Genomic DNA, 12,104 nt, shown 5'->3' with positions numbered 1-12,104 from the left:
TCATGAAGCACAATCTCTACAGCCACAATGCACAAGATCTTTTGTCACTGGCAGGAAAAATGCCTCCCTGAGCCGGTGTTCCATTCAGCCATGCTTGGTGACCAAGCTTGCTGCCCCTGGTGTTCTGCAGTGATGTACCCGCTGCTGTCACCCCTCTGCATACCACAGCTCTCCAGATCTTCCCTCCTCCTCTTCTCCCTAGGGCACTCTTTCTTATCTTTCAAGGATCGTTCGGACACATGTCTTCCAATCTTTGGGTCACTCTCTTTCTCTCTGCAACTGGCGTGGAGGAAAGAGTTACCACCACCACCCCCTTCTGTGGTCCCAAGGTTCCTTCTACAGAAGGTAAGCGTATCTCTGTCATGCTAGTCAGTGGATATTTTTACATGACTCCCACTCCCACAGGATGCAAACGTCAGTAGCCCTCCCCTGAAGAAGGAGAGTCTGACGCCTCTCTTTGAATGTGGATTGGAAGGGATGACTAGCCAGCATCAAGGGACTAAATAAAGTAGAAGTGCTGGTACCAGAGTTCCCTGTCTAGAAGTTAAGAACACAGAAGCTGGTGGCTTCCACCCCATGTGCCTGCTCTCTTGTGCATTGTTTGCTAACTTCTGTGTCTGAGAGGCTATTTCTGTTCCCTCCATAGACGCACATGTGGTGCCCTGCCAATGACAGGTGAGTGAGCCACCTTGGAAGCATACCCCACAGTCCTGTTGTATATGTTTGTGATCACAGCACTGGGAACAAGGAACAGATGGAACCCTGGGCCCATTCTTTGGCCCTGGGCCCCCTCTTCGGCCATTCTAGCCTAAATTCCAAGGCCAGGGACAGTCCGTGTTTCAAAATAAAGGTGGACAGCACCTGAGAAATAACACTCAGGGTTGTCCTATGTCCTGTTCCACACCACATGTGTGAGTGCACATATGAACATACACACATATATGAACCCACACACACACAATGTCTAAAACATGCCTTGACCATGATTTGAGATAATTCCAGAATATTAGAAATTGGCTTTTCTCCCCTCAGCAATTCTATAGAAAAAATAGAAAAAATAACCTTAAGGCCAAAAAAGGAAGTAATATTTATTAAGACAGAAGGTAAATTTATGGACCTCATTAAGCCACAAAGTATGATGGATTGCGCATATTTCTAGGTTTAAGACGGGCTCAGCTACATTTATTGATGATAATCACTTATTTGCTCATTCATGAATCTCTCTAACAACACCTATATGGTGTCAACCATTGATCCTGATGATGACATGGTAGTTGGCCGTTAAAGAAAATGGCTTATGCTTGGAGGGGGCATCTGGTGCCTCTGCAGATGCAATGACAGATGTAGTGTCCTCCTTCACACCACACCAGAGTGACCTCCAGAAGTGGGGTTGTGAAGGAAAGATGAGGAGAGGATTAATTATGCCCAGAATGTAAGGGTTTGGAGTTGATTGCTCACTGACTACTAAGTGAGAAACCCATCACTATAGGTCTCCAGCCTCAAGTGAAGCTCTTTTGCTAAGTGTGGCCCCTCCATACAGTGTTCCAGACATAAACACAAGGATGCAAATCAAGTGCCAGTGAGGCTGAAACCTTAGCCATGCTTTTCCATCCCAGAAATTTTTAGACACTTTAACAGGACTTGTAACACAGATGGAAAACCAGTTTCATCCAAGTTAAATGGGAAAAAATGAGAGGGGGCTGGAAACCTCAAAGATCATAAAAGCTGTGTCAGAGATACACTAAGGATGCAGGTTAGACTGATGCTTGTGAGCTGCAAATGTTTTCACAGAGTGCTATTACAGAACCCACAATTAAGGTGTTGGAGGTTTTTCTCATTCACACATACTCATGCACACACACCCTCATGGAGAAATCAATCTCCTCATTAAGAAAAAAGGAGTGGTAGGTATACACAGTGGTTTCTGTACCCCAGGAAGGCACAGCATGGCTTGTATAAATGCAATTCCCCCTCAAGTCAAGTCGATATAACCTGTGCAAAGATATAATTTGCAACACCTCTGGGGGCTTGCAGACAGCAACACATCCCTGGGAGCCTGCCACTTCTACAAACCCCAAACAGAGATAGGCAGCAAAGCCCTGCAACTGAGCAAAGGAAATATGTTTTCTTATATGGAACTGAAGAGGGGATTTGTACATCACTCCTGTCATCCCTTAACTAGGATAGAAGCCTGGTGTGAACACCTGGAATCCTATCATCATGTTTTGATTTAGCCGGGTTTCTTAAAACATTAGTGTAGAACTCTGAGGCTTTAGCCTGCCCAAAGTCATTGATGGTCCTCTACTCCCAGTACCAACTCACAATTAGTACCTGGATAATTTAGAATCACTGTCATCTAGTCCAAATAATTAGGAAACTGTACCTAGACAAAAAGAATAGGGTATGTGTAGAACCAGAATTTAGTCAGGAGTTTTGTTTGTTTGTTCTGCCTATTCATTTATTTATTTATTTGTCTCATTTTTATTAGTTCTTGGAAACTTTAGTGAAGTATGTTTTGATCATATTCACCCCCTCCACAACCTCCTCCAATGCTGGGAACCAGCAGTAAAAAGTTTCCAGCAGAGGATGTAAGGAGTTGATGAGGGAAGGAAGTGAGTCAGGCCATGGCGGTCTCGAGAATCTTGCAGCCTGACTGACTAGCAGTCAGAGTGTTTTTTATTTATACAGAATTTAGTAAGCAGGGATACCTTCATGATGTTCCAAAACATAGATCATATCATTTTGGTTTTTGGACATGTGTTTTACTTCCTTTTGCTCATCTTTTAGTCATCATTAATAAACTATGACAGAGTTATCATTTCCAATCATTTTCCCTCAAGTTTGACATCACTGATAAACAGAGTTATAGTTATCTTCTTACTCGTTAGCCCCATACCCAATTTTTAAGAATCTAGAGATATATGACAGCCTGGTCTCAGGCTTGTAGCTTTGGTTGCTTCAAGGACACTAGACCAAAACAAAAATCTTCAAGTCACCCCAGGCATTTTGCCATGGCCCAAGCAGTGTATTATTAACTCTTAGATATCAGAGTGCCCAGGCTAAAGCTGCTGCAGTTATTAATTCAAATTCTGGTATAACACAATGTTTATATTTCATCTCTTTATAGAATTTGTCTATATATCTAATCCTACCATTCTGCTATTCCTTGGTCATACATCACCACTGCGGCTCTGCATGGGCTAACTTTTCTAAGAGAGGGAGGTCCTAACATCTCATTCTTTTATCATCTTTCTACGTAATTCTTTGCCCATCAGGATAAGTCTCTGTGTAGGGTAGAGGTAACTTCAGTTAATCTAACTATGTTGCTATATATGCTACATAGTTGCCTGAGCGTATAGTTGGAAGAGGCTTGAAATCTGATCTGTGGCCAACTCCTCTAGCCTACCAAATATTGTTGACCTTTTTGAGTTTGCTTTGTTTTGAATATCTTGTTCCTGTGTAAGTACAGGGATAGATGTTTCAAGAATGTCGCATAGCCTCATAAAGAGACCTCTGGTTTCTTTATGTGTGTTACAACCTCCAAGGCGTAAGGAAGACCTTCAAGTAGATAAGGCTATCACCCCTAAAAGTGGGGGTGGGGGAGGAATAGTATGTTCAGGACTGTCCTGGGGAAGCTTAGAAGCAGCATTCCTGGGAGAAGGCATAAATGATTCATAAGAAATTTCTCATCAATCCAATATCCCCAAATTGTACAAACATTAAAAGTCTCCCAAGTATGTAACAGGTAGAGATGAGAACCAAAGGTGGTGTGGCAGCCATCATGTGGCTCAGCTCTGCTGGATCTTTGTCAAGCAGCTGTGCTGGCTTTATGACCTGCCATTCATTCAGATATGGCTGTGCCACTCCAAGATCTAGTCTCCCTTCATTAACAACCCAACTTTGTGTTTCCCTTTTATTGTTTAAATCATAAAGTCTAATTTGTGCTCCCCATTATCCTTGAATGCCTGGCCTTCCACTGGAGTGTGGTTGATCTACCAAGGGCTACACTCTTGGAGAAAACTGACTCTCCCAGGTGCTATCAATTGCCAATAGCTGCTGGGAACTGCATGTCCAGCTCCCCTTTCCATGCTAGGAGCTTTGTCTGGCTTGAGCTTACACAAGTCTTGGGCATGCTATCACAACCACTGTGATTTCAATCACCCTGCTGTGTCCAGAAAACATTCCTTCCTTGTATTCATCTACTGCCTCTGGCTTTTGCATCCTTCCCACCCCCACTTCCACAAGGATCCCTGGGCTTTGGAGATTTAATATAGATGTCCCGTTTAGAGCTGAACATTCTGTATTTTCTGAGCTCTGAACCATAACCAGTCGTGGGTTTCTGTGTTGAACCAGAATTTCACATCACTTCTCTAATAGAGCGTTTCTCAAGGTATATTCCCTGGACCAACTGTATCAGTATTCACTGGGAACGTATAAGATAATATTTTTTTTAAATCTTAATTGTACATATTTCAAAACAGCATCTTATACATACATTTTATTTGTCATTTTAAAAATACAAAATACAAATACAAATAAAATACAAATACAAATAAAATACAAAATACAAATAAAATACAAAATACAAAAACAAATAAAAGCCCAATAAAAATTTCAGATCTGAATCAGAAACTGAGAGGTTTTGTCCAGGCCATCAGCATTTTAACAAATTTCCGAGTGATTCTGGTATGTGTTAAAAGTTTGAGACTCACGGTCTTAGAGATACGAGCCATCCATGATACCACCATTGGCCATCTGCAAGACAATATGAATAACAGAGACAATCTTGATTGTTTTAACAGTTATATAATAATTATTCCTCCACACTTTCAAAGGAAAATATATGGCTTCTCTTTTCACCTAGCTTTTTTCAGAAACTGTGGCTAAAACCCAAGAAAAAGCTTAGTCTTAAATAGTGGGGTAACATTAGGGTAACCATAGCCATAGTGTTTGTGCTCCCTATATCCAGTAATCGTAAACTTTCTTTTTTTGCATTTAGTTTTTTGTTTGTTTTTATATATGGTCTTGTAATGTGGACCCTGCTGTTCTTCAACTTGCAGCAATTCTCCTGCCTCAGTCTCCCCAGTGCTGGGGTTATAGATGTGTACCACCATGCTCAGCTTGATTATAACAAAGCATTAAAACCAAGTATAGCTCATCATGTTTCAGACTGGATTAATCCTTTCCTAGAGGAGAGGGGTAAACGGGCTTTGCTGATCGTGTGTTGGCAATAGTAACTGTGTTCAAGCTGTACAAACACACCATGGCCACACAGTGGAAGGTGGTGGTACAGCAACACACGGCCACGTCCAGCTACCACAGAATAACAGTAGAATCTGGACAAAGGTAGCAGAGGGCCAGAGAGTATAATGACATCATTTCTTACTATCACTCCAATATTTTGCTTAGGAAACAGCTCCCTTCACAGTTCAAGAGAAAGAGGACCCATGGCTTCTAGCTCAGGAGCCTCTCATTCAAGGCTCACTCAGCTGTTAAGACAATGAGTACAACCAGTGTAGAGACCTAAGTAACTTCACATGGACTCTTAGACACTAGGAAGTAAACCCGCCAGGGCCCAAAATCTCCACAAATCAAGTATTCCATTGTCTGGGCATGCTAGCTTGTTCCACCGGTGTTATTAACTCTGGGAAGCCAGTCTGTAATTTCTTTCATCCTAACCACCCAATTATAGCTCTGAAGGTGAGTCTTTTTTCTGGATGTTTTGTGTGTTTTTTACAATCCTATTTTTTTTTAATAGTAGTCCTTACATGACTAAAAAATAAATGGTACACATGCAGAGAAAAAAAATGGTTCTGAGGTCTTTTGAGATGCCAGAAATTTTATTAGATAATTATCATTGGATTTTCATTGCATTATTTTTCCTCAAGAAAAGGTTCTAACATTTATTGTGTGGGTAATTATTGTAAATAAATAGAGTTATTTGTTGAGTAATTGTGTACTTTTGTGGAGGTGAGAGGTGCAGCCAGATGGATGAAAAGGCTTCAAGAAAGACATTGAAGCCCGATTCTAAAATAAATAAATAAATAAATAAATAAATAAATAAATAAATAAATAAAAAGTCAATCTCATCCATTTCAAAACTTATCTCCTCCCTATTTTTGAAAGAGACCTAAAACCTGAAAGACAAAATAATATTCAAACTCTTGGTTGTCTCCCTCAGCAACTCTGAGCCCTCCAAAGTTCTGGCTCTATAATGCCCCAAACCTGAGACAATAAGTCTTCTCCTTTAGCTTCCGTGCTTGCTGGTTGGTGGAGCTCATTCCAGTACTTTCAGAAAAGAACGTGCTTTGTGTCTTCTTCTCACATACTGGGTGGCACTCTCATTTACTAATTTAACAGTTATTCGGAGCCTCTCACTCTGTCCCTGCCGGGGCTTTTACTATAATGTCTGAAAGAGAGAAATGATTTGCTTTTCCGACTATCTTTCCGAAAGGCATAGTCACGTGACCTGGGTCTACTCAAGAAGCCAAACAAGCTCTTCTAGTAAAGCTTTCCCAGAAACACTGGTTTGAATGACAATGGCCCCATAAGCGCACGTCTTTGAATGTTTGGGTCCCAGTTAGTAGACTCTTTGCGAAGACTTAGGAGGCGTGGCCTTATTGAAAGAGGTGTGTCACTGAGGGTGGGAATTATGGTTCCAAAAGCCCACAGGAGGGCGCTCTCTCTCCCTGCAACCTTCGGGCCCGTGGGCCCTCTGAAACTGTAAACAAGCCCCCAGTTAAATGCTTTCTCTTACAAGTTGCCCCTGACGAGGTGTCTCTTTTACAGAAATAGAGCAGTAGCTAAGACAAACATAAAGCACGCAAAGGTTTCTTTCTGTTGTGTTGGGTTCTGGGTTTTTTTTCCCCTCTGCCCTCACTTTTAATGCTTAAATACTGGTGTTTAGACATAATGTCCCCACTGTGAAGCATCTCTGTGACCAAACAACCTGAGGGTGTTCAGAATGGAAAAAAAGGAAAGAGTAGGAAGACGCTCTCGTGTGCCACTGACCAAGGTGGAATAATCTGCCTTGAACTCACTGGTGTGTAAAATAATCAGATTTCTCTGTGCATTATGATGAGTGTTGATTACTTATAACCCAAGTTATTCAAAATGTAAATAGAAGTCATGAATCAGAAGTTGTGTTTCAGCCTTTTTTTTTTTTTTTTTTAGTTTTTAGAAAATGCCAGTCCTAAAGGGTAGAAAGTTGAGCATTGATTTTCACTTTAAAGACACTGCAGACAAATGAAAGGAAAAAGTACTTTTGTCAACCAATTTGTAACTATCAGAAAGTTTAATTCAATTTCCTATAAATAACAATAATTGTGTAATTATGGCATTTATAATAACAGTGGTAGTTATTACTATAAATGAAAATCCAAGGCACAGGAGTGTTACTGTAGCACTGCATCCAAAGTTGCTTGATGATGGTAGGGCTTGAAGAGCTGCAGTTTGTCTTATGGCAATGACTCTACTCTCCTCACCCAAAAAGTCTGTATTCCACACTCTTACTGCTCGGTCATAAGACTCTACACTATCTTTCAATATAGATATTATCTTACATATCATATAAGTATGTTCATAATCACTGGCAATCTAATAAATAGGCCATCAGCAGACTATATTTGTTTAGAGATCCATCTTCTCAGATTGAGTCCTTGCAGACAGGATTCGTGGACCTGAGGAATTATTTCCATGGACTAAGGTACTGTGGTAGTTGTACCTCCAAAATTGGTCCCCATACGCTCATAGGGACTGGTACTACTGGGAGATGTGGCTTTGTTGGAGAAAGTGTGTCACTGCGGAGGCAGGCTTTGAGGTCTCATATATGCTCAAGCCATGCCTAGTGTCTCAGTTCACTTCCTGTTGCCTTTGGATCAGGATGTAAGAACTCTCAACTCCTTCTCCAGCACCATGTCTGCCTGTGTGCTGCCATGCTTCCTCCTATGAGGATAATGGACTGAACTTCTGAAACTGTAAGTGAGCCACCCCAATTAAATGTTTTCCTTTATGAGGGTCTTTTCACAGCAATAGAAACCCTAACTAAGACAGATAACCAAACCCTATCTCCCTAGCACATGATGAGAAAAACTTAAATTTATGTTAGGAAAAGTATATTTTTTATAACCATTACTCTCAGGGTCTTTACAATAAAAAATAAATAAATAAAAATCAAGATTAATAGGGCCCTTAAAACTTAAATATACAAAATAAAGCCTTGGTAAATGATAAAGATAAAAAATTAATAATAGCACTTTTTAAATTATTCTCAACATCTAAAAAATGGTAACATAGCCATATAGAGTGATGGTCATCTATAATCTCAGTACAAAGGACACTGAAAAGAATGTCACAAATTCAAGGACAGCCTAGCTAAATAGTGAGTTCAAGTGATATTTTGTTCCAAATACATATTATATGATGAAGTACAGAATAACATGTTTTTAGTAAGACTGTAAGAAGAAATTTGCCATGGTACAGATTCTATAAACTCTTGGCACACTAAGGAGATCTCACAGATGTAATTTGTTATTATCGCTTATAAAAATACCACTGGTGAGAACATGAGACATACTGTCCAATCGCAATCTTAGTTTTTTTAAAAAAGGACTAATAGACACACATACACTCACACTTACAAATATAGTAACAACTGAGCTCATATAGTGTGATGGCTAAAATCTCTTCTTATCCCATTTCTTAAAAACAAAAACAAACAAAAAAAGTGATAGCATTTGAGTTCAGTGGGCATAAGAAAAGAAGGGGAAACTATAACCTTTACTTAGAAACTGGTACTTCTTAAAAAGATCTATCTCTGAAAATAAAAGTGATTTAGGAGCAAAACTGTCGAAACAATCCTTAAGTCAAGTAGTATATAAAAGCAATTATAGGGGGTAACACATTCTATGCTGTATGGGGGGAAGTATATAAAAATGTCACACTGGTAGCAATAAAATGACCATCAACTTCATCTTCATGACCAGTCAGGAAATGAAAGGTCACTATAGTGTCTGTGCTTCTAGCAAGCAAATGTACTCTGTCAGTTAAAGACATTGTAGGTCATTGCTGTTTCCCAGAAAGAATACGGGAGAAACAGTCACACTGAAGTTGTTGCTTCGGAACGTTCTTTCCAATGTGTTTTCAGGAAGGACAATTAAAAGCAGATCACGTCTGTTCTCACACATCTCTCAACGTGGGCTGGAGCAGCACACCATGACAGTGTGGTGTCACATCTCTGTCCTCCTTCATGCTTTCTGTACATGTACTTCCCCGTGGCCTTTTCCCCATCCTCTGCATGGCGGCAAGCTTTCCACAGTAGGCCCCACCTGCAGCTCTTTCCACCTCGATGTCTTTACCCTCTCTTCTCTTGCCTTTGCCCCTCAGCGTTCGCCTACCTTGAACTCCATTCTGTTCGCTTACATTGAGTGTTTCTCACTAATAATCGCAAAATGTGCCCTCCACCCTGGAAGATGAGAGAACAGCACAGAACATTTCTATCGAGGCCAATAGAGGACCACTGTAGGCTTTGGGGTAGTTCTTCAGTTAAGCATCCTTGCCTAGGTGCTGAAACCCCTGTTCAATAACTAAACCTTCACCTTGAAGTTCCATCAGCTAGTTCCTCTGAAAACACTGGACTGTGGAGTGTGGAGTCTCATCCCCTGAATGATGCATCAGACACACATGTCCTTAAAGGTTGTGAAGTTGGGACTGTAGACCAGAACAGAAAGCTGATTTGTGAGGGTGTCGGTCTTCTATTGCTGCATCACAAAAACCACAAGTGCCATTTAAAACAGTGTCTCCTTATTATCCCACAGTTCTATAGGTCCAAAGTCTGGGTGGCCCAACTCGGTATCTTCAAAGCCAAAATCAAGGTGTCAGTGGAATGACGCTCTTATTTGGACCCTCTGGGGAAAGTAGTGCTCAGAACTCATTCAGATTGCTACAAAATTCAGTTCCTTGCTGCTGAAGCTGAGACCTTCATATACTTTGTTGCCTTCACTTAGGAACCATGGTCAGATCATAGAGGCCACTCTCTGGTCCTTGTCAGGAGGCCTCCTTCATCTTCACAACAGAGTCTCCTTCAAACCTGTGGTGGCTGGTCTTGGTTGTCAACTTGGCTACATCTGGAATTAACTAAAGCCCAAATGACTGGGCACATTTGTGAGGGATTCTTTTCCTAATTAAACCATACAATATCCATTCTCTCTCAGGCCTTAATCTCCCCCAACTTCCTCTTTTGCTAGCAGCTAGGGGCAAGTCCCTGTAAAAACTGAACTTGGCCCATCTGAGTAATTCATCAATGGATGAATTCCTAGTCTCACCTGTAAAATAATCTTCTGGCTTGCAACAGTAAGAATTTCATGAGCAACACCAGGGGTCAGGGGTTTGAGGGTGGTCTTACAGCTCTCTCTACCACAGATCTTACAGAAATTCGCTCATACACTTTCACAGTAGTCAACCATTTTGCCTTTTATGATAGGTGATTTATAAACATGTCTCTGTTATCTCTAATAGAAAAATAACTCCCTAAGAACAGAAATGTTTTCTTCTCAATAAATTATTTTTCACAACAAAGGTGAGAGAAATGAAACCATAAAGCACCAAGTGCTAAATTCATTATGTCAAATCAGGCAGCAGAGATGGATGTTGAAATTTAGGCAGGGGATTCTGACAGTCAAATATCACAGAGTTGGAAAGAGAGTTAAGAACAAAGCTTAGAAACGTTTACAAAAGACAGATGATGTGTTGAGTTGGGAAACCGAGTTTGATCTCAGTGGAAGACTACAAGTGGGAGACTGCTGAGGATAGAGAAGTGAAAACCAGCTGGAGCTTGTCATAGCCTGGGGTTCAGACACTAATGTTGCCCTATAGACCACCGGACAGCCAAGGCCTTGTCTCCTTTAATAGCTGCCTTTACTACTCCATTCCCAGGCCATGCTCCTTGCCAGCCTAGACCAAATTAGCAACCTTCTGGTTATCCTAAGTCTATAACCAAGTAATACCGCAAGATCATATGGCACCTGCTCCTTTCATTGGGCAACTAAGTGTTCAAGCCACAAAGATATAAATTTGAAAGGAGCTGTTCTTTTTATTGGGAAGTTGTTTATATTAGTTGCTGTTACTTCATGAATGCTTTATCCATTTTAAGATGTTGGAAAGAGATAACAGAATCAACTTTATTAAATTTATAAGCCTGAATTATTAAATTTATAAGGGTTTGATAAAGATTGCAAATATCTTGCATGTTAGATTTATAAGGTTGGAATATTAGGTATTTCAGATACTTAGAGAATGCATTTATTAAAATGGTAATTATAGTTTAGAATATCAAGGAAGTCTCTAAATAGTGTTAATGTTTAAAGGACTTAATCTATCAAATTTTAAAGCTAATTGAACATTAATTAAATAACAAATGAAGTGTTCATAATTGTCCAAACCAAAATATTAAGGTTTGTGAATATATTAATAAGACTTACAAGTTAAAAATAAAGACTTACAAAATTAAGTAATAAAATGTTTATCTTTCATCAGGTGAATATAAACACAAATAAGAGAAACTATAATTATAACCCTTTCTACAAAAAAGAGAAAAACTGCACCTAGCACCGTGTGGACACTGACAACCCAACTGACATCACTAAGCATTACAGAGCAGCACAGCTCTAACGGTGCTAGGTCACAACAGTCACCACTAATTATGTGCCGGCTACATGCCAGCTCTGTGACATGTTTGGTCATCTGTCTGTGTTTCAAGATAAGAAGTCACTAAGAGAGCTTGCTCGGTGAATGTGTAGTGAACTGTACTGATAACCCTTTCAAGATCTGCAGCTATCCCTTCACACACTAGCTGAGTTCCTTCAGCGCCAGGAATAGAACCCAGAAGTCAAGCTGTGTTGGCAATCATGGTAACCAGCAACCTCAACAAAATAATAGATGGGTTTGGTCGTTTGGGTAAATCAGGAACTCCGGAGAGAGAAAAGGTGAACCGTTTGGACCGCCCTTCAAAAAAGGATGAGCTATCTATCGGCTGTCAAGTGTGCAAATATCAGATAACCCTCAGCTACTAGAGATCCGGCGTCCATCATACAGAGCTGAGACGCAAT

The sequence above is a fragment of the Peromyscus eremicus genome, chromosome 12, assembly GCF_949786415.1.
Source record: "Peromyscus eremicus chromosome 12, PerEre_H2_v1, whole genome shotgun sequence".
Taxonomy (NCBI): Eukaryota; Metazoa; Chordata; class Mammalia; order Rodentia; family Cricetidae; genus Peromyscus; species Peromyscus eremicus.
The sequence above is the reverse complement of the archived record's forward strand: the minus strand, read 5'-3'. Positions refer to the sequence as shown.